Source organism: Schistocerca piceifrons, chromosome 3, assembly GCF_021461385.2.
Source record: "Schistocerca piceifrons isolate TAMUIC-IGC-003096 chromosome 3, iqSchPice1.1, whole genome shotgun sequence".
NCBI classification, from domain to species: Eukaryota; Metazoa; Arthropoda; class Insecta; order Orthoptera; family Acrididae; genus Schistocerca; species Schistocerca piceifrons.
Genome location: NC_060140.1, coordinates 753,594,497 through 753,619,143, shown reverse-complemented (window position 1 = coordinate 753,619,143; position 24,647 = coordinate 753,594,497).

Here is a 24,647-nt window from a genome sequence, read left to right as displayed (position 1 = left end):
CCATCGTACAATGCGTAGTGGAGCGTACTTTGTACTATTGTTGTTGTAGTTGTGGTCTTCAGTCCTAAAACTGATTTGATGCAGCTCTCCATGTTACTCTATCCTGTGCAAGCTTCTTCATCTCCCAGTACTTACTGCAACCTACATCCTTCTGAATCTGCTTAGTGTATTCATCTCTTGGTCTCCCTCTACGACTTTTACCCTCCACACTGCCCTCCAATGTACTATGTAACCTCCCCACCGCAATTTTAAAGAAAATATAGCAATACTTAATAGAAATGGGAGCCAAGTGTAACCTCCCCATAAAAATTTGAAAGAAAGAAACACGACAATATTTAATTATGAATGCTAATGGACATTGCGCTATGCATAACCTGCCCACAATGAAATGTACTGACAATGGCAACAAAAATGTGAAATACGCAATCTGACTCAAATATCAATCCTTCAAAAAATTAAAGTCCATTCAGTGACAAGAAAATTCAATTAAACCGAAATATCGGTCTTTGGCCCTGTGTAAAACAATCAGAATTAAAGTCTTACCTCAGAATAAATGGATGTCACATATCTGCTCTTGTTGTTGCGCACCGCTTGGAGGAACTGCATTGCAAATAATAATATTCTCTTTTTTTGTGATTTTAGTGGAATTTTTCTTCAAAAGAAGTGGAATGAAATGGGAAGTGCAACGAAATCTTGAGTTCAATAAAAAATTAAATTTTTGAGAAAATGCTTTTGAAATAAAAAATTATTATTGGGAGACTTGTTGGAGAATAATTACAATAAATAAAATTTTTCATTATCTAATGATTATATTAATTAACAGTATACCTTATTCCTCATCTTGACCAGTGTTGCCGACCGCCTACATCACACAACCGCCCTGGGCTGCTACTACTGACCGACCGCTCTGCATGACGACTACAGACCGAGTACTGCTCTCAACTAGACAGAGCTACAGACTCGCAACGACTTACTGACAGACTCGCAACGACAGACTGACTGACTACTCACAGACTGAGAACCGCTCGCAACACTCGCGCGGTCAAGCGCATACTCTCTGGTCACAGATGCTACAATGCCTCGCCATCGCTGCTATGTTACATACGTGTTTCATAACCCTCCACTGGGGGGGCAAAAATTTGGCAGCGATGGTGAGTCATTTGGACTTGCCAAGCGCGGCAAAATTTTTCTTTAATTAACAAAATTCTACAAGTTACAGAATATTTAAATGTTGTGCACACGCACTAAGTACAAAATATATCAGACAAAGACAAAATGTGAGTACAAAACATAGTAGCAAATCAGAAAAGTATATACAAATTATTTGACAGATAAAGTGCACAGGCACTGAAAAAATTCTTTAGCATATGCAGAACAAATAAACAGACTGGCAAGAATAATTAGATGTAGTACATAAAGTAAATGTTGTGCACACGCACTAAGTACAAAATATATCAGACAAAGACAAATGTGAGTACAAAACATAGTAGCAAATCAGATGCAGAACAAATAAACAGATTGGCAAGAATAATTATATGTAGTACATAAAGTATATGTTGTGCACACGCACTAAGTACAAAATATATCAGACAAAGACAAAATGTGAGTACAAAACATAGTAGCAAATCAGAAAAGTATATACAAATTATTTGACAGATAACAAAGTGCACAGGCACTGAAAAAATTCTTTAGCATATTCAGAACAAATGAACAGACTGGCAAAAATATTATGTTGACAAGTGACATAAGTGTACTCGCATTGGAGTTCAGCGAATCGAAAAATGTATAACCTATGAACATAAATGATGTTACCAAAATTTTTTCTTTATGTGACAAGAATCAGGATAGGAAAGGGAAGGATTGCATCATGGTTGTAGCACTTTAGATTGCACACAGCTGCTCTGAAAGTCCATATCTTTCCACAGAAGTACAACACCAAGTGACACAACTTGAAGTTCTTTTCCCATCAGAATTTATCAGTGTAGCCAAGACACTGAACTGTCGTAGTAATGTTCCATGTTTTCATTTTGGCAGTACATTAGGTACACCAAACAGTGGGACCATAATAATGTCTTCATCGCTCATGGTGGTGGACAGCATGTCGTGTCAACACCACACTCTTACAAGGCACACCAACGTAGAATTAGTGCAAAACCAAAGATAGTGCTCCATGATCACTAGGATAAACAGGACAAATGGACATTGCAGTAATTCAGGGTAGTCAGCTTATGAGGTGAAGGACATCAAGTCACATAATATTGACAATTACAGACTTAATTAGTAGTTTGTGGCATTCATAGCCCAGTTATTGAACATTTCTGTACCAAGTATGTAGTATTACAGAAAAATGTTCGTTAATTGTTGTACATAGAATCAGTAGCCTTCTTTTCCTGGTTACAAAGCATTATGAAATAATCGCATTCTTTTCAGTTACAGAGTATAATTAAGAATCATTAACCTTTTCCTAATTACAGTTAATTAATCATTTGTCATTCCAATAATCATTAGCCTTTTCCTAATTACAGTTAATTAATCATTTGTCGTTAATTGATCATTTGTCTAATTACAGTTAATTAATCATTTGTCGTTAATTAATCATTTGTCTAATTACAGTTAATCAATTAATCATTTGTCATTTCAATATAGTAAGAATTATTAGCCTTAATTAATTACAAAGCATTATTAAACAGTACCATAGTTAATTAATTATGTGTCATTCCAATCTATTAAGAATCACTAGTCTTTTCCTAATTACAAAGCATTATGAAACAGTCACATTCATTTCCAATAACAAAGTATGGCATCGTTAATTAATCATTTGAAATTCCAATATAGTAAGAATTATTAGCCTTCTCCTAATTACAAAGCATTATTAAACAGTCACATTCTTTTCTGGTTACAAAGTATCAACATTGGAAACAAGAGCTAATCAATGGCATAATTAATCACAATTCGTGGAGTGACATTAATAATTGGCACTCAGTGGCCAGCAAGTATTGAATAGAATCATCATTCAGTATTATTCAGATTATTACGAAGTCATTATTAAAAATCAGTTAATTACAGTCAAATCATTAATAATCACAGGCCTTATAAGTAGTATCATTACAATAAACAGTGTTCCTCCTTCAGTAGTATTCAGATCATTACAGAGTCATTATTAAAATCAGTTAATTACAGTCAAATCATTAGTAATCACAGGCATTATAAGTGGTAACATTACAATAAACAGTGTTCCTCCTTCAGTAGTATTCAGACCATTACAAAGTCATTATTAAAATCAGTTAATTACAGGCAAATCATTAGTAATCACAGGCATTATAAGTGGTATCATTACAATAAACAGTGTTCCTCCTTCAGTAGTATTCAGACCATTACAAAGTCATTATTAAAATCAGTTAATTACAGGCAAATCATTAGTAATCACAGGCATTATAAGTGGTATCATTACAATAAACAGTGGCAGTTATTAGTTAGTGACAAAGCATCATTTTGAATATAGTCTCATTAAGAAGTCATTACTGAAGTGACATACTATTCAGAGCTAATCAGTATTATTCAGAATTATCATAAACTAGTGACATTATGTGGGACTGGTAATACCTCTTTTAGCAATGCATTGCGTTGGGATCGATAATTAATTGGTGAGGCATAACACTATTTGCTTTTGACCTATTGCTGCAAATGAGGATAGGTAACGTCATTCGTCATGAGTCAGCTGTAGCAAGATTATGTAACAAGGCAGTACATGTGATCACATTTATAAACGATAGACACAAATGGGTAAAAATATAAAAATGCAAGTACTAGAACAGGTATAATAAGTAACAGGTTTAGTAAGTGTCATGAAAAACTTCTCCTGAAAAAAAATACAAAAACGGATTATTGACCTGAAAGAAGAAACGCACACTATGCTGAAAAGTAGTGAACTTCGAATTAACAGGCAGTGAAGTGTGTATAAAAATGTGTTCCATAGCTGTCCTTTCCAAAACTTTCAGTCATCCTACTATGCAATGTAACACCTGCTGTCAAAGCAAACTGCAACAAATACTTAAATAACTACGTAGCATAAATACATTACTTCAACATTATCCTCATCTGTAAAAAAAAAAACTTCATTATCCATATCATCATAACTTCACTATTATCATCATCTGTAAAGAAAAACTTCATTATTCATAACATCATATCCTTCATCATTATTCATCAGTACTCATTATCATCTGCAAAAAATCACTTCGTTACTCATTACATAACTATTCCTTATCTCTAGCATATTTCATCACTAAAACTAAGATGTGTAGTTCTCTCTGACAGCCTGCATCAATCACCTTGTATTCTGCAAGAAAAAATTAGTTAAGACTGCTATTCTGTGATGAGTATAGTATATTCTTGTTAATATTTGTTAATCCTGATCCATTTACTCTTCCTCATAAAGTTATTGCATCTCCTTTCGTTTATTCCGTAGGTGAAATTCCCATTTATGTTAAATTTATTTCTTAGAATCATCATTCCTTTCTGAAATTGATGAACAAAGATTAATGTCCTGCATTTAAATCATATACCCACTAAATAATGACTGGTTTATGGTGACAGAATTAACCATACAGCATAACATGACAGAAAACGTAATATGTTAAAGACGTTGACCGTGTTCAGATGCAAAAATATACACAGAATAATACAATGCAGCAGCAAAAAAAAAAAATGTGAAACAGTCACGATGTTGAGATGTCATAAGGCAAAAAAAATGTCAAAGTCGACTGGTGGGCGTTATATCTTAACTATTTCATAGTCCATACAAACAAAACTGGAGTACAGTCACATACACAAAAAAATGGAAAATGTGCACGGTCTGATGTGTAACGACAAGAAAAGCGACCTGCTAACCTTACCTTGCCGGGCACTTGCCAAGAAAAAATACGATAATCATCAATAGGTAGTCACATAAATATAATTGCAGAAATAGTCGTAAATGTGTCAATTCATCTGGAAAAATATGCACGGTCTGATGTGTAACGACAAGAAGAGCGACCTGCTAACCTTACCTTGCCGGGCACTTGCCAAGAAAAAATACGATAATCATCAATAATTAGTCACGTGAAATAATTGCATTAGTAAATGGCATCATAGTGTGTTGAATCATACAGTGGTTTCACTCAATAAACGGTTTAATGTTTGATATATGGTGATTGCCTTTCGATTTTCTGGTTCTCAAAGTTTCGACGTGTGCAACATTGGGGTGAGGGATGCTGCGAATCCGATATGGACCTGCGTATAGAAGTTCAAATTTACTGCACTTACCTTTTAATTTGCTGGATAAATAGTGTGTACGTACTAGTATCTTCTGTCCAACGTGAAAGTCTCGGCGTCTACAAACCTGTTTTTGCTGTCTTCTCCGGCGCTCTGCGGCACGTTTGATGTTCTTCAGCGCAATGTTAATTATTTCGTGGTGTCGTAGGCGACGACTTTTGGGAAATTCTATTAATTCTTTAATTTTGTTCGGTGGTTCAACGTTTTTCAGTATAACAGTCGGAGATAGCATAGTGGATTCATTTGGAATGGAATTAATTACATCTTGGAATGAGAGTATGTGTGTATCCCAATCAATATGTCTTTTGTGGCAGTATATTTGGCACAGCTTACCAATTTCCTTCATTAATCTTTCACAGGGGTTCGAAGAAGCGTGGTACTTGGATATATAGATCGGAGAAATGTTTCTAGCTCGTAACATGCGTGTCCATACGCTACTACGAAATTGAGATCCATTGTCAGAAATTACTTTCATTACATGCCCTACATGAAATAGAAAATGTTTCACAAATGCTTTCGAAACAGTTTTAGCAGTAGCTTTGCGTAACGGAGTGAAAGTAACAAATTTTGAAGTGAGCTCAACAGCGACAAAGATGTAGCAAAAACCTCTGTTAGTTCTGGGAATTGGACCAAAAATATCTACAGCGGCCATATGTCTTAATTTAACAGGTATAATGGGATATAATGGAGGAATATGTGAAGTGGTGTCTGATTTAGCTTTCTGGCAAATTTTACAAGACGCTAAAACTCGTCGTATACGTTTCTCCATGTTGGCAAAATAACAGTTCTGTCTCAGTATAAGAAAACATTTTCTTGCTCCGTAATGTGCGTAACTTAAATGAGTGTACCAAATTAATTTGTTGACCAGTTCGTCAGGTATGCATAATAACCAATTGTTGCTGTCAGGATGAGAGCGGCGAAACAAAATGTCATTGCGTACAGTGTAGTGGTTTCTAATCGTAACATTATTCTTATCTAGCCAAAGGTGTTTAATTTCTTTCCGCACATTGTCTTTATTTTGTTCTTGCGCTATGTCCTGTAATGACGATGAAATAAAGTTTTCAAATGCAACTTGCTGAATGTACATGACACTGAAATTTGCTTTGCAGAAGTGGGTTGCTACGTCTTGCTGATTGTTGCCGAGAGAACGCGATAGTGCGTCTGCTATAACATTTTGTGTGCCGGGAATGTGAACTATTGTAAAATTAAATTCCTGTAAATACAGTTTCCATCTACTTAATCTGTCGTGAGTAAATTTAGCTGAAAGTAAAAATTGTATCGCTCTGTGGTCTGTGTAGACGGTGGTATGTCTGCCATAAAGAAAGTGCCGAAATCTCGTAAAAGCCCATACAACACATAATGTTTCAAGTTCTGTAACAGAATAATTTCGCTCAGCAGGTGACAAAATGCGACTTGCAAATGCGATGTTTTTAATTACTGTAGAGCCATCTTCTTCTATTTCCTGGAAAATGTGTACGCCTAAAGCGGTGTTGGAACTGTCGGTGGTAATGAAAAAATTTCTAGTAAGATCTGGGTGCGATAAAAGTGGTGCATTCAACAAAGCATGTTTCAGGTTCATGAATTCAGAGTGTGCTTGCTTATCCCAAGACCAAATACTGTTTTTACCTGTTAATTGGCATAGTCTAGGCGTGTCTAAAGCAGAATGATGAATAAATTTACGAAAAAAGTTAATTAAGCCCAAAAAACTGCGTAATTGCTTCTTCGTCGTAGGAACAGTAATGTCACGTAGAGCTTGAAGTTTTTCTGGATCAGGCGCAATGCCTTCTGCTGAAATTACGTGTCCAAGAAATTTTATGGAAGTTTTGCCAAAATGCGATTTACTGAGGTTAACTGTAAGTCCTTGTGCATGAAAAGTTTGTAACAGTTGTTCAAGAATCAGATTGTGTTCGGACCAGTTAGCTTCTGCGATAAGAATGTCGTCTACATACGTCGTAATTCTGTCTTTAATGCAAACGTGTGTCGGATGGCGTCAAAATTAATAACATTTTCGTGAAGAAGATTCTGCGTGTCAAAATTATTGCTTACGTTACTGGAATATGAAACCTGTACTGTGTCTGGTCAAATTCTGTCGTACGTGCTATTATTTACGGGAGGATGCTGTGGTATTTAGACTATAAGAACTGTTCTGTTATTTCTTACTGACGTGTTACGCTATGGATGACACCTATTGTCTGCTTCATTCATGATTACTTGTTGTTGCTGATGTTGTTGCTGCTCATAAGATCGACTGTTATTAAATGTACGCTGAAAATTGTGCTCATCATTTTTTTTTTTTTTTTTTTTTTTTTTTTACGTCTGTCATGATAGTAATTTCTATACGGCGCATTGTGATACGAGTTGAAATAGTGTGTTGTCTGTACGTAGTTATTTCTTTGCTGCCATGCGTTACTATTTGTTGGAGCTGAGACTATACATGCACGCGGCGAAACATTAAAGTTAGGTTGACCTTGTAGACTGCATTGTTAGTTACGTATGCTAAGCGGTTGACTTTCATGCTGTTGCGGTGAAAAACGTCTATTGTTACAAAAAAAATGCGTTTGCTGTTAATTTTACACATACTGATGATTACGATTTTATCTGTAATTAAAATTACGCTGGTTTTGGAGTGCCTAAAGAATGTTGTCACTTTCAGTAAAAATTTGTCACATCGGGTTTTCATTACATATTCTTAATCCTAGATAGAGCAATAGTTAAAGAGCAGTTTTGATAGATATAAAGGATAGTAGAAGAAAAGGCAGCAGTGCAGAAAACTAAAGATGAAACAGCACTACTACAGCTCGGGGCCCTATGCTCGCTACGGCACATATTCATTAAAGCGTAATGAATCCCCTGAGGTCTATTACGCACTGCAAATAAATTTTAGCTTTTGTGTTATAGGCAATAGCGGTAAAATTTCAAAGGCAAATTGTTGTATCCGTGCTAATTCAAATTTCTTCATTACAGGCAGTGCTGTTGTAAATACAAAAATAAATTGTCGCATCTGGTTCAAAGCTAGCTTCTGCATTACAGGCAATAGCGGTGAATGTACAAAGATAAATTGTCGTATACAGTGCAAATCGTGCATCTGTGCGCTGTCATTATTAAATTCCTTACATTTTCCTGCGGATAAAAATTTCTCGTAATCTACGTTCTCGTCATTGAATTTGATAATACGTTCAGGTTTGTGTGAAAGTCTGTTTGTCTGTGTGATTTCGTACTTCAAGTTACGTAGCTTTTCAGATTTTAAGTCGCGTGGCTTTTCGGATTTTACGTCTCGTAGTCTCTGTAAATTACTCGCATTATACGCGCTGCGTGACTCTGACACATGTTCATAAAGTGGCGTCTGTTGTGGCATATTGGTGACTGAAATAGTTTTTAATTCTGTTACTTCAGAACTTTCGACATTTTGGTTGTTCTGTCGTTCACTTTTATTATTGACTTCCGTATTCGGAGTGTGTGAAACTTCCAGTGACTCTAAATTAACTTCGTTGCGAATCTGTACTGCGTTTTTAGGGCATTGTTCAGTGACTACATTAATTTCGTGGATCTGTGTTGCATTTGAATTATCTAAGCCTTGTGCAACAGTGCCAACTTCTTCATTACTGTTATTAGCACAAGCCTTAGTATCCGCATGTAATTGTTCTTTACTGTCCTGACATTTAACGGTAACAGCTGTAATCTCTTCCCTAACTTGTTTGTTCTGTTCATTAACATTATCGTGTTTTTCTCTCGGCTGTTTAATACTTTCAGAAAATTGTTTGTTCCGTTCTCTAAATTGTTTGTTTTCTTCTTGCAGTCGTTTGTTCTGCTCATCAAGTTTCTCACTAAGTTTGTCTAGTTTTTCGTTCTTTTGTTTGTTATCTTCCCTAAGTTGTTTGAAATTTTCAATAAGTTCGTTCCCAAACTGTAGCATTATTGCCATAAATTGATCCAAAGTAACATTACCCACTCCATCAACTGTGCTGTTTGATCGTGTATATGGAATTGTTGCGCTTTGTATGACCATTTGGTCATTCTGTAATTTACAAAAACGTTTCTCACTCGAGTCCGTCGTATTTTCGGTACACTGACCACTTTCATTAGACAAATTTGCCTGTACGTTACTTGAATTTTCCAAATCGGGTGTGTTAAGCTCTGCAGCGCTCATTACCATAGAGCATTCTGCGTCATCAATTGTCGTCAAGTTAACAGACGAGACAATTGAGTTCGTTTGTTCATCATTAAGGTGAAAGTCATCATTAGTGGTTGGAATGCACTGATTGTTAGTGAACGCAGGATTGTCATCATTACGTTGCGTATCACAATTACTATCGGTCACGTTGTTTAAGTCGATAATTTCATTCACAATACTTCGCGATACACTATTCACAGTCTTTCGCGGCATTTTTACAATAGTCAAAATTTTTCACAAAACAAATAAGCACAATGCAAAAGCAACACACAAATACAACAAAGCAGCAAATTGCCGTTGACCTGTAGAAAAAAAGTCACAATATTATTAAAAGCGTTGCGCTAAATCCTAATTATATCTAAGCAAACAAGAGCAGATATCTGACTGTTGTTCAAAAGACTCTCAACGAAATACGATCCTGGACTGGGTGTCGCCAAGTGTAACCTCCCCACCGCAATTTTAAAGAAAATATAGCAATACTTAATAGAAATGGGAGCCAAGTGTAACCTCCCCATAAAAATTTGAAAGAAAGAAACACGACAATATTTAATTATGAATGCTAATGGACATTGCGCTATGCATAACCTGCCCACAATGAAATGTACTGACAATGGCAACAAAAATGTGAAATACGCAATCTGACTCAAATATCAATCCTTCAAAAAATTAAAGTCCATTCAGTGACAAGAAAATTCAATTAAACCGAAATATCGGTCTTTGGCCCTGTGTAAAACAATCAGAATTAAAGTCTTACCTCAGAATAAATGGATGTCACATATCTGCTCTTGTTGTTGCGCACCGCTTGGAGGAACTGCATTGCAAATAATAATATTCTCTTTTTTTGTGATTTTAGTGGAATTTTTCTTCAAAAGAAGTGGAATGAAATGGGAAGTGCAACGAAATCTTGAGTTCAATAAAAAATTAAATTTTTGAGAAAATGCTTTTGAAATAAAAAATTATTATTGGGAGACTTGTTGGAGAATAATTACAATAAATAAAATTTTTCATTATCTAATGATTATATTAATTAACAGTATACCTTATTCCTCATCTTGACCAGTGTTGCCGACCGCCTACATCACACAACCGCCCTGGGCTGCTACTACTGACCGACCGCTCTGCATGACGACTACAGACCGAGTACTGCTCTCAACTAGACAGAGCTACAGACTCGCAACGACTTACTGACAGACTCGCAACGACAGACTGACTGACTACTCACAGACTGAGAACCGCTCGCAACACTCGCGCGGTCAAGCGCATACTCTCTGGTCACAGATGCTACAATGCCTCGCCATCGCTGCTATGTTACATACGTGTTTCAACTATTATCAGGGACATACTCCCCTTTCCTATTCGAGTAATGAGAATGAAAGAAACACTGTTTATGTGGCTCGATATGTGCCCTGGTGTGGCTTATTCTCATCATTTCTAAACGGTACGAACTGTTGTATTTCAACACTGGTCTCTAAATTTGCTCGCATTCTGTTAATGTGTTTGGTTGGCTGAGAGACCTAAATGCAAAACAGTTTCGTGGAACTACTTGGAGTTCACGGATTCGATGAGACGTTTGGTACCCCTTGAGGTGAAGAAAACACATCGAGGACATGGGGTCGAGAAAATATTTAAGAACGTTCATAGTACCTGTAAAGTAGAGCTAGCGTCTTTCACTAAGAATCAAGACGTCCTTGGTCCCGGGCTCGAACGTCGCCACAACTTAAATTTTGAATAAAAATCATCAGCAATGGCAGCCGAAGACTTCCGGGGTAAGAAGTACCCTCATTTTGCCAGCGGGATTTTTGAAGGGGGCGGAGGAGCGAATAGAGTTTCAGGGCAGTCTCTTGCCCTTGGAGTGGGAAACTGTCACTAAAGGCGGAAGAATTAGCAATGATCAGCTTCATGAGGGTACCGATGGAAATGGAAACGACTGCATTAAAGACACATAATGTGCACCAATAGGACATGTGGCATGTTATTGAATAATCTCTGCATTGGCCAAAGATTCCTGAATAGTTCTGTATTTTGATCTCCAGGAGCGGGCTGCCAAGGGGGAGGTGAATTTAGGAAAAAGTTGGAATAACAAACGAACGGATAACGTCCTACACGCCGGGGCGTGAAATGTCAGAGGTTTGAAGGTGATAGGGAAGCTACATTCAACCTAGATGTTGTGGGGTTCAGTGAAGTGAATCGAAAGAAGAGCAGGATTTATGGTCTGATGACTATAAGGTAATATCAACGGCAGCGGAAAATGGTAGAAGGGGAATAGGATTGGTTATGAGCAGAAAGGTAGGACAGAGAGTTACTGTGAACAGTCCTGAGACAGGTTTGCTCTAATCAGAATCGACAGCGAACCAACACCAACTACGGTAGTTCAGCTATATACGCCGACGTCGCAAGCCGAAGATGAAGAGGTATAGAAAGTACATGATAATCCTTAACAGGTAATTCAGTACGTAAAAGGGAATTAAAATGTAGTAGTCATGGGGGATTGGAATGGGGTTGTAGGATTTACGGAAAGATACTGGCTTGCGACAAGGAATGAGACAGGAGAAAAACTGAGTTTTGCAATAAATTTCAGCTAGAAGTAGCGAATTCGCCGTTCAGGAGTCACAAGGTGAGGAGGTATACTTGAAAAAGTCCGGGAGGGATGGCAAGATTCCAGTTAGATTACATCATGACCAGGCATAGATTCCGAAATCAGATACTAGACTTAAGGCGTACCTAGATACAAACTCACATTTGATACCAGTCAGAAAGAATCACTAGGCAAAGAAGTTGAATATGGATGTACCAAGAAATGAAGGGATACGCTTGAAGTTCTCGAAGGCTATAAATACTGTGATAAGGAATAGCTCAGTAGGCATTTCAGTTGAAGAGGTATGTAACTCTAAAAAGGGCAATGACAGAAGTTGGAAAAGGAAACGTGGGTGCAAAGAAGGTAACTTCGAAGAAACCATGGGAAAAAGGAGAAAAACTTCAGTTGATAGATGAAAGATGGAAATACAAAAATGTTCATTGAAATTCGGAAATACGGAAATATAAGTCGTTGAGGAATGAAATATACAGGAACTGCAGGGAAGCTAGCACGAAATGGTTGTACGAAAAACGTGAAGAAATAGAAAAAGAAATGATTGCCGGGAGGACTGAATCAGTATATAGAAATGTCAAAATAATCTTGGGTGAAATTAAAACAAAGAAGGTAACATTAAGAGTAAAACGCAGGGGAGAGAGCGGATAGGTAGGAAGAGTGCATAAGGCCCCTGTGAGAGGAAATATTTGTTTGATGTGATAGTAGAAGAAACAGGAGTTGATACAGCAGAGATAGGGGATCCGGTATTGGAACCAGAATTTAAACGAAATTTGGAAGACTTACGATCGAATGAGGCAGAAGGGATGGAAACCTTGCTTCAGAATTTCTAAAATAATTGGGGGAAGTGACAGCAAAACAACTAATCGTATTGGTGAGTAGAATGTATGAGTCTGGCGATATACCATTTAACTTTCGTAAAAATATCACCCACGATTCCGGAGATAGCAAGAGCTGACAAGCGCTAGAATAATCGCTTAATCAGCATAAAGGCTCGTGCATACATGCGCCTGACGGGAATAATATACGGAAGAATGGAAAATATAATTTTCGATGTGTACATGACGACCAGTTTGGTTTTAGGAAAGGCAAAGGCGCCAGAGAGGCAGTTCTGACGTTGCGGCTGTTAGTGGAAGAGACAAAAAAATCAAGATACTTTCATAGGTTTTGTCGACTTTGAAAAAGCTTTCGATAATGTCATGTGGTGTAAGATGTTCGAAACTCTGAGAAAGAGAGGGATAAGCTACAGGAAGACAAGGGTAATATAAAACAGGTACAAGAGCCAAGAGGGAATAATAAGAACCCAGAACGAAGTGCTGGGATTAAAAAGGGTATAATACAGGGACGTAGACCTTCTCCCCTATGGTTTAGTCTATACATCGAAGAAGCAATGATGATAATAAAAGAAAGGTTCAGAAGTAGATTAAAATTAAGGACAAAAGGGTATCAATGATAACTTTTGCTGATGCCATTGCTACTGAAGAAGAATTGGAGAATCTGCGGAAGAGAATGAACAGTTTTATGAGTACAGAATGTGGATTAAGTGTGAATAGAACAAGGCCGGAAGTAATGAGATGTAGCAGAAATAAGAACAGCGAGAAACTTAACATCAGGATTGATGGTCACGAAGTAGGTGAAGTTAAGGAATTCTCCTCCCTAGGCAGCAAAATAACTGATGACGGATGGAGCAAGGAGAACATCATAAGCAGACAAGTAAAGGCAACTCTACTAGTATAAATCATAGGCCTTAATTTGAGGAAGAAATTTCTGAGAATGAACGTTTGGAGCACAACATTGTATGATAGTGAAACGTGGACTGTGGGGAAACCGGAGGAAGCGAATCGAAGCATGTGAGATGTGGTGTTACAGAAGACTGTAAAGATCAGGTGGACTGATAAGGAATGCGGAGGTTCTGCGCAGAATCGGAGAGGAAAGAAATGTATGGGAAACAAGATAAAATTGACAAAAATAAGGGACAAAACGATAGGACATCTGTTAAGACGTAAGGAAAAAATTTCCATGCTGCTAGAGGGAGCAGTAGAGGGTAAAAACTGTAGAAGAAGACAGAGATTGAAATACATCTGGCAAATAAATGAGGACGTAGGTTGCAAGTGCTACTCTGAGATGAAGAGCTTGGCACAGGAGAGGAATTCGTGGCGGGCAGCATCAAACCAGTCAGACATAGAGAAAGAAGATAAATAAATAAATAAATAAAAGTTCATGAATTCCGGAGAGACTGATAGTGATCTATAAAGCTTTCTCACAGGAAGTATGTCTGTGTGTGTGGTTGTGAAATTCGAGTCAGTCATTTCTCGATATTTTGGGCAAGTACTGCCATTTACTATGCGAGCATGTGTTCAGTGATCAGAGATCTCACGTGACAGTATGGTCAGAGTTAGTGTTTAATGAATAAGACAGAATCTATTTGATATATATAGATTTCATGCCGGCCGGTGTGGCCGAGCGGTTCTAGGCCCGTCCGGTCTGAGGCGCTGCAGTCATGGATTGTGCCGCAGGTCCCGGCGGAGTTTCGAGTCCTCCCTCGGGCGACTGTTTGTGTGTGTTTGTCCTTAGGATAATTTAGGTTAAGTAGTGGGTAAGCTTAGGGACTGATGACCTTAGCAGTTAAGGGGATACGGAATCACCTATCCCCGCAATGTTAATATATGCCTACTATAGGGAACATTTTCTCACAAACTACTGGAGACAGAGAGGTAAAAATTTTACTGTATGTGCATTCATATGTTACAACAATACTGAAACAACAGTTTATTGTCAAAGTATTTTCTTACAGAGATATTGTACATTTATTTTTAAGTAAATTTTTTCCATCGCTTTTTACTAGACTATCACCCCTAAGTCTTTTGTAAATCAAGTAATTAAAAAATCGTTGTTTCAGTATGTAATAGGGACCTATGTCACTACGTCATAAAAATTTCAGACTTCTAGGTTGACCAGTACCTGAGATAATGTTCCTAGATGAAGTAAAAAGTAAACTTACGGGAAACGGAGAAAGAAGATTAAAACATTCCTGATCCGTAGCTAATACCCCCTTCACAGTCTTCATAATCATCTTCAAGTCTTCTTTTGGCACCCCTCTGCACCTGTCTTGCTTTTTTCACTAATGTCTTGATTATATTATCAGCATGCCTTAGTCTGTGCTGATCTAAAATGAACATAGCACGTACCGTACGGGAACCAACACACGTACCCAATTTTTGAAGGACCTGGCATTTAGTTATATTTCCAAGATTGAAGGTTGCCACAGCATCATACACACCAAAATGTAGTGTATTAATTCCGACAAACACTGTTTTTGGGAGACGATGCCATATCACACTATTCAAGCACTCGTTGGGGTTCTGCGTTTTTCCGTGAAGACATTTCATCAGAAGACTTCTGTCAGCCAGATCTCTGAAAATGGGCTTTATTTCTGCCATGATGGCTGATGGTAGACTGTGGTGGTGAATGTATTTCTCTCCTGTTGTTAGTCCCCTATTGTATTTACACCAGCTGTTTTCACCTTTGGGGCACAAACCATGTTGTGGATGCTCATCCGTGGATGCGGTGTGGAAATATAAAGCCTATATAGCTCTCCTCATTTCTTCAAGATTGCCTGTATTTTGCCTGATTGCAAGGCCATAGCAGTTCTGAATGTGGTCTATTATGGAATCAGTCAATCTTCCTCTGCCATCCAAGGTTTTCCCATCATCTAGTTTTTTCCCTTTCATAACTGATTTTAACCTTCTCAGCCTGGCACCCATTCTCTTCTGCACATGTCCTATACATTCAAGTTTGCTTATATTTACACTGTTCCCATATGGTTTGCTTTCCAAAACTTCTTTGAATGCTTTAGAGTCACCATCTCCCAGATATTTGACATAGCGAACATTATACCACTGTGAAGAGCGATGAAAAATTTTCTTCACCCCAGCAACCTCCATGCCACCACTACTACCATAATAATTAGCAATACAGTCATCACTGTGTTCATTTTTCAGCCTGCCTGTGCACCTACAGTATTTAGACATTATTGCAACATCAATAACCTTGCCAGTATCAACACTAGTTGCTGTTACAACACCATTGTTGGAGGTGTGGCCCCTTTTCTGCCACGTGCCATCAAACGCCACTGTGAGGTCACGACTGCCGTCATTTTCTTCCACTGCTTCTTCCACAGCAACCTGCATTGACTTCTGTGCTACATCTTCAACTGCAGATCCTAGTACATAATTGTAAGCTTCAAACTTTGAAGGTGCACTTGGAAGATTTAGAACACCACATAGCATATCACCAGCTGCTTTGCCCTTACCAATTGCTCGCAATCCATAAACTAACCTAATATTTACACTATAAAGTTCAGTTTTCTTGTATCCATTATTTACAGTTACTGAAACCGAACTTGGAAACTTACAGCTGTATTTACAAACACTGCATATTAAATTAAACTGGGCAGCCAGGCCAACATGGGATTCTACTTTCAGAGAAACGTTTCCATGACATTTTTTGCAGCACAAACTGTTTTCAAGAGCTTCACACAATATATTCGTATCAATGAGTTCAAAAACTTCATTCCCTCTATCAAGTAAATTATATTTCTCTTCCAAATCTCTTAGTTTTTTATGAGAAGCACTGTTTTCATTTGGTGTAAGTTCGTTCGGCAAATCAGTAATAAGTGGATTCACATTTTCCAACAGTGATGATGATGAACTGCTTTGCTTTGCTAATGAATCATTATTTCTTTTCTTTTGCCAGTTCACACGCTTTTTAAATACTTTTGCTTTAGCTCTAGGCATTTTCACTGCGAAAAATGAAGCACTAAATACGAAATAACTCAACAACAACTACTTTCTTATATCACACTGTTTACAAAACAGTCCCGCCACAAAGTCAAAGAGTAACTTGAGGAAACCAGAGAGAAACATTTTCGGGCAACTAGTGTATAAATAGTCGCTGGAAACCGGGATATTTGAATTCATGTCACTTTAAAGGTACTGCCAAAAAGTTCATGGTCAGCCACGAGAGACGTGTATAACTAAAGCGCAATACCCGATCTCACAAATATATAAAAATAAAATAGTTATAATTGTAGTAGAGCTATGTATGATACGTCATTTTAAAGAGGAAACATGGCAGAATATAATACGCCAATAAAAAAAAATTCGATTTTTTAACCCAAAATCCGATTCCGTATCCCCTTAAGTCCCATAAGATTTCACACACATTTGATCATTTGAATATTCAGCATTTAACCGCTCTACCGCTACGGTCGCAAGTACGAATCCTGCCTCGGGCATGGACGTGTGTGATGTCCTAGGTTAGTAAGGTTTAAGTAGTTCTAAGTTCTAGGGGACTGATGACCTCAGATGTTAAGTCCCATAGTGCTCAGAGCCATTTAATAGATTCCATTTTTCCTGTGAATATTTAAAGGTGTTTTTTTTTTTTTTGCTTTTTTATATTTAGACCTGCTCCTAATAGAAACCAATGAAGCTCAAATCCTTCTAGCCGAAACTTTTTCACAAGACCTAAGTGTGATCAGAAAGGCTAGATTAAAATTAACCGGCTGTACAGTTTTTATTGTTGTCAGAATACTTCACCATGTAGTGAAATGGCTCTGAGCACTATGGGACTTAACTGCTGAGGTCATAAGTCCCCTAGAACTCAGAACTACTTAAACCTAACTAACCTAAGGATAGCACACACATCCATGCCCGAGGCAGGATTCGAACCTGCGACCGTAGCGGTCGCGCGGTTCCAGACTGTAGCGCTTAGAACCAAATGTTCAATTGTGTATGAAATCTTATGGGACTTAACTGCTAAGGTCATCGGTCCCTAAGTTTACACACTACTTAACATAAATTATGTTGAAGCTAATAGTTCCTTGAGTTAGTACGGGTAGATGTTATACTTGACAACCGGAATGTATTAACTGCTGATTCGTTTACATCCCCCCCTCCATCCCCCTCACTTGATATGGTGCTGAACAGTTGAAAGAACAATTGAGTCTCATTTCAAATAGAGACCCCACTGAAACAATTGCAGCTGAAGTTGACTTCAATCTATTCTCGATACTTTGGCGAAATTACATGTATAAAGTCGGTGGTAGGCATAAAACATCGTCCGAAATCGTAGTTCAGGGACCCACTCGAAGTGTGAATGGTTGCGAAACCTTACTTGAGCTCTTAGCGACGACTAATCCTGAGCAAATAAGGAGCTCCATTACGAATACTGGGATTAATAACCACAACGTCGTAGTAGCAAGCCTGAATACCGTAACGTCCAGATCCAACGAAGCTAAACACAAAAGATATCTATTTAAAGAAGCTACATCTACATCTACATACATACTCCGCAATACACCATACGGTGCGTGACGGAGGGTACCTCGTACCACAACTAGCATCTTCTCTCTCTGTTCCACTCCCAAACAGAACGAGGGAAAAATGACTGCCTATATGCCTCTGTACGAGCCCTAATCTCTCTTATCTTATCTTTGTGGTCTTTCCGCGAAATGTAAGCTGGTGGCAGTAAAATTTTACTGCAGACAGCCTCAAATGCTGGTTCTCTAAATTTCCTCAGTAGCGATTCACGAAAAGAACGCCCCTTTTCCTCTAGAGACTCCCACCCGAGTTCCTGAAGCATTTCCGTAACACTCGCGTGATGATCAAACCTACCAGTAACAAATCTAGCAGCCCGCCTCTGAATTGCTTTTATGTCCTCCCTCAATCCGACCTGATAGGGATCCCAAACGATCGAGCAGTACTCATGAATAGGTCGTATTAGTGTTTTATATGCGGTCTCCTTTATAGATAAACCATATATTCCCAAAATTCTACCCACGTCTATCCGCCTTCCCCACAACTGCCATTACATGCTTGTCCTTCTTCATATCGCTCTGCAATGTTAAGCCCAAATATTTAATCGGCGTGACTGTGTCAAGCGCTACACTTCTAATGGAGTATTCAAACATTACGGCATTCTTTTCCCTATTCATCTGCATTAATTTACATTTATCTATATTTAGAGTTAGCTGCCATTCTTTACACCAATCACAAATCCTGTCCAAGTCATCTTGTATCCTCCTACAGTCACTCAACCACGACACCTTCCCGTACACCACAGCATCATCAGCAAACAGCCGCACATTGCTATCCACCCTATCCAAAAGATCAATCTAAAAAAAATTCTGTTGACGCCTTCCAAAGAGGCAGTCTGCACTCCTTCGAATTTATGTAAGCGTAGACCAGAGTGGTACAGATCCCTCATGGTCAGAACACTGTTGGAGAAGAAACAAAAAAAGCATGCCAAATTTAAAAGAAAAAACACCAGGTTTGATTAAGTTTTACAAAAGCTTAAAATTTAGCTCAAACTTAAATGCCAGATGCTTTTAATAGTTTCCGCAACGAAAATGTCTCTGAATTTGGTAGAGAAATTGAAGAGATTCTGGTCGTATGTAAAGTGAATCAGCGGCAAGACGCAATCAACACCTTCACTGCGAGATAGAAAAGGTAACATTACTGACATCAATGTCACTAAAGCTGAGTTACTAAACACCTTTTTTAGAAACTCCTTTACCATAGTACCGAATTAAATATTCCAGAATTCGAATCGAGAACTCTCAACATGAGTGACATATACATAGATCGCCTCAGTGTAGCGAAGCAACTTAAATCAGTAAACAGAGCAAGGCCTCCAGCCCAGGCTGTATAGCAGTTAGGTTGCGTTCAGAGTCAGAGTATGTTGATACAACAGCTCCGCAGCTATAGCAATTATATGCAACCACTCGCATGTCGAAAGCTCCGCACCTGAAGATTGGAATGTTGTAAAGGTCACACTAATATTCACGAAATGAAATAGGAGTAATCCTCCAAATTACGGACCATTATCAGAGACGGCGGTTTACAGTAGGATTTGAAATATATCCTGTGATCGAACATTATGAACCCCGAACAATACGATTTGTTGAGAAACAGCTGACAAGGATTCAGAAAATATCATTCTTGTCAAACACAAATATCTCTTTATTCTCATGAAGTAATGAGTTTTATTGAAAGGGGATGTTAGATTGATTCCGTATTTCTAGACTTCCAGAAGACTTTTCACACCGTTCGTCTAAAGCGACTTCTAATGAAATTGTGTGCACACACAGTATTGACTCAGTTACGCGACTGCATTAGTGATTTCCTTTCAGAAAGATCACAGTTCGTAGTAACTGAAGCAAAGTTATCGAGTAAAACGGCAGTAATATCTGCCTTTTCCTAAGGAAGTATTATAGGCCTTCTGCTGTTTTGATGTATATTAACGTTTTAGGGTACAAATTGAGCACCCTCATGATTGTTGGCCGATAATGCTGTCGTTTACCGTCCTGTAAAGACATCAGATGATCAAAACCAATTGCAAAACGCTTTAGACAAGATATCTGTATGGTGGGAAACGTGGAAATGGACTACAAATAATGAAAAGCGTAAAATCATCCACATGACTGTTGTGTCTAGGCAAGACAGCCTAGACACAATGAGAGGAAGCCGAAAGGCACGCGCTTAAACTCACGCAGGCTGGCGTGAGGTTTGAAAGAGGATACGTAATGAATGCTATAAAGAAAAGTACGTAGCTGCTGGAATACTTAACTTTAATCCACAATTAGTGAACATTGGTCTTGTTGATACAGGATTATCATCTCAATATAATTTGGTGATGGCGCCTTGCTGAAGGCTATGCTAACTATCGTCTCGGCAATTGAGCGTATTTGTCAGTGAACTGTAGCTATGAACGTCGGCTGTACAACTGGGGCGAGTGCTAGTAAGTCTCTCTAGACCTGCCGTGTGGTGGCGCTCGGTCTGCTATCACTGACAGTGGCAACACGCGGGTCCGGCGTATACTAATGGACCGCGGCCGATTTAAAGGCTACCACCTAGCATGTGTGGTGTCTGGCGGTGACACCACATTCCTCCCCGGCAAATCGGCGAACGGTTGTGTTATAAGGCTTCCGCCCGCCGTGAGGAGGACCCCATGTTGACGTATGCGACGAGGTGGGGAGCCTAACGACAGGCGAGGCTGTGCCACCCGCACCCGGCCATTCGGTCCGAGGGGAGCTAGGAAACGCCTGAAAACCTAGTCCAAGGTGCACGCCAACAAGCGGTGTATACGCCCTTAAAGAGATGGGCCGAAGGGTCGACCTCCATCGCGTCGGGGTACCCGACGGGCGAAGACGACATCTGGTCCTGAGCTGGCAAGAGTTCCAAGTCGGAGGACAGCTGGTCACGGGGAGCGATCGGCGGCGCGTGACCCAGGGAGGCGCCTGGCGGCTGCAGCGAAGCGTCCACTGCGGGCGTCGCCGGCGGGAGAACAGGCGGCGGCGGCGGCGCGTCGCCATGGGGCAAAATGGAAGGCAGCGTCGGTAACACCTGGGGATGAGGCGAGCCAGTAGATGGGTCCCCAGGGCGCTGACCGGACGGCACCGTCGCTGAAAGCAGACGGGGAGCGGCAGAACCCGTGCGACGACAGAGGCGCAGCTGATTGAGATGCCGACGCACCTCACCAGAGGCCCCAAAACCAGATACATAGCGCGGCCGAGGCAGCGAAGAATGCGCCCTGAGAGCCAACGCCGCGAACCGCGATAGTTGCGATAGTAAACAACGTCGCCTGGAGCAAAAGCAGGCGTCTGCCGCCGCACAGGAACCTGATGCGGCGGATGCAGCAAAGACATCAAAGTTCGATGAGGACGACCATGGTGCAACTCAGCCGGCGAGCGACCATCTCGGGGCTGAGCAATAACGCGTCCTCCCGAGAATGTGACTCTTTCAACTTCAACATCGGTGACTTGAAAGTCCGGACCAATCGTTCAGCGGCACCGTTTGACTGAGGCGAAAACGGCGCGGATGTCAGATGTTGAATACCATTGGTCTTGCAGAATGACAAAGTCTGCGGACATGAATTGTGGGCCATTGTCGGAAACAATAGTCTGTGGAAGACCTTCAATGCAAAAGATAGCGGATAACGCTTGGATGGTGGCAGATGACGTCGTGGAAGACATCCGGACAACAAAAGGAAAATTACTGAATGAATCGACCACAACCAACCATCGAGCATTCCAAAATGGACCAGCAAAATCTATGTGTATGCGTTGCCAAGGGGAAGTGGCTTTCGGCCATGCAAAGAATTTCCGCGGTGGTGCGGATTGGTGTTCGGCACACGCCATGCAAGAAGAGCACATATCCGTAATCGCAGCATCGATTCCGAACCAAGTACAGTGCTGACGAGCAAGTTGTTTCGTTCGCACTATACCCCAATGTCCTTGGTGGAGAAGCCGTAAGATAGAGGACTGTAACGAACGTGGGACCACGACCCTGGACTGATCATTATCAGAACGCAACAGCAAAACACCACGTCGAACAAAAAGTCTCTCCTTGTGAGCAAAAAATCGGCGAACCAACGGATCCTCGATCCGTGACTTTGACAAGGGCCATTGCGTAGCAACAAAACGCAAAACGGTAGCAAGGACAGGGTCAGCAGCTGTGGCTGTAGCTACACGACGAAAATCAATCGGAAACGATTCGACGACGTCATCGGTTTCCGAATCAATGAACATGCAAACAAGTTCGGAAGAATCGAATGCTCTATCATCAGCAACAGGCAAACGGGACAACGCATCGGCGTTTCCGTGCTTAGCAGTGGACCGATACAAGATATCGTAGCGGTACTGCGAGAGGAAAATAGACCAGCGAATGAATTTCTGCGCTGTACGTGGAGGTACAGGCTTGTTCGGATGAAAAAGTGACGTCAAAGGTTTGTGGTCTGTGATGATGGTAAAGTGACGACCATCACTGTCGCATAAGTCAAATTTTAGACTCCAGTGTCAAAAATGGAAAAATCAGCCAGGCTGTGGTCCTGGCAATAAATAACGAGCTCGCTGCTTGGGCTATTGCAAAAGCAAAGCTCGAAGGGCGTCTCGAGGAGCTGGAGAAAGAGAACGCCAGATTGAGACAACAACCAGTTAAGACATGGGCTGGAGTGGTGGCGCAAGCCGCCACGAAGGCTCAAACAACCAAAGAAACGATCGCCAAGGTCTCCAAGAAACCGGACACGGCAGTCTTTTTAAGACACCTGCCTGGTCAGACCATCAAAATAGTGCAGGAGATTTTTACAACTACAATAGACCCGGCAAGAGACAAAATTAAAATCAACAAAGTAAAAGCTACAAAAAATGTAGTAGTCGTAGATTTGGCCACAGAGGAAGACAGAGATAAAATATTAACACAATTCCAAATTAAAGAAGGCTATTAAATGCGAACCACCAAAAAAGAGAAATCCTCTGGTCATTTTGTACGATGTACCTGTAGCCCTGACTGAAAGTGATATATACGAAACCTTGTATAATCAGAATTTTGACGATGGGAATGGGAATGTCGTGTGGCTAGGGCCTCCCGTCGGGTAGACCGTTCGTAACGAATGGGAAACTTTCAAAAACGAATTCAAGCTGCGTTTTAAAACGGGACCTTGGGAGCGGGATGTTGTCCATCACGTCGCCGAGGTCTCCGGCAAGATGTGGCGCAAACTCACCGCTATGGGGAAGGTATACATAGGTTTCCACGCAATCAATGTCAGAGATTACCTCGTAGTTCCCCGATGCCACAACTGTGGCGATCTGGACCATGTCCACAAACATTGTGAAAGGAAGCCGGCCTGCTCCAGGTGTGGGGCAGAAGACCACACAAGGAAAAATTGTAGCAAGAATGTAACCTGCATCCCATGCATAAAAAGGGGAAGGAAACCCTGCAACAGCACAGGAAGGATCTGCCCAACGTATAGGATGCTGGAGCAAAGACTAATTTCGCGAATCGACTATGGCTGAGGCCATACCTGAACTCAGGAAGCCAAAAAGGAAATCCCCTAGCAAGAGGTTGAGGGACGCTCTGAGGGCAAACAAATTCAAACAATTTATTCAAAAATTTACACAACCACCTATGGTTATAACAATGAAAGACGTATGCATACAAATAGATCCATGTGGAGAAGAGGTTCCCTCTCCTCCTTGCTGGGGACCTGGGTCGAACCAAGAACCTTCTCGGCCACGCAGGCATCCTGTACTTGGGAGTTCAAGTCCACAAAGCAAAGAATCAGTAAACACAGAATATGTCCAGTATAACGAAGTCAGCAGCACAAAGTCATCCCCTGACTCACCAACTCTGGGAGGGATGGGAATAGACCCCCAACGAATATACCCCAACCTGGAGCTCGCACTGCAACTTTCCAGATTGGAGGAGCCGGCAATCCTCACTACGGCATTAAGACATGTGGTACGTGTCGGCCATGAATATGGCAGAGATGTCACCTTTCCAGTAATGGAGGCTGTGGATAGAATCCAGCTCAAGACAATGAATCTCCCCACTGACTTCGGAGCCCTGCGAGATCTAGTCAAAAAGGTCTTTGAAAGAAGAAACGAAAAGTTTGACATAGAGGAACTATATCATCAATCAGTAATAACTAATGGTAGAATAGCACACGACTGGTCCAAAAACTGGCCAGAATCACATATTCATACTTACTACCCACGTGAACCAACTAAACGTAGGCCAG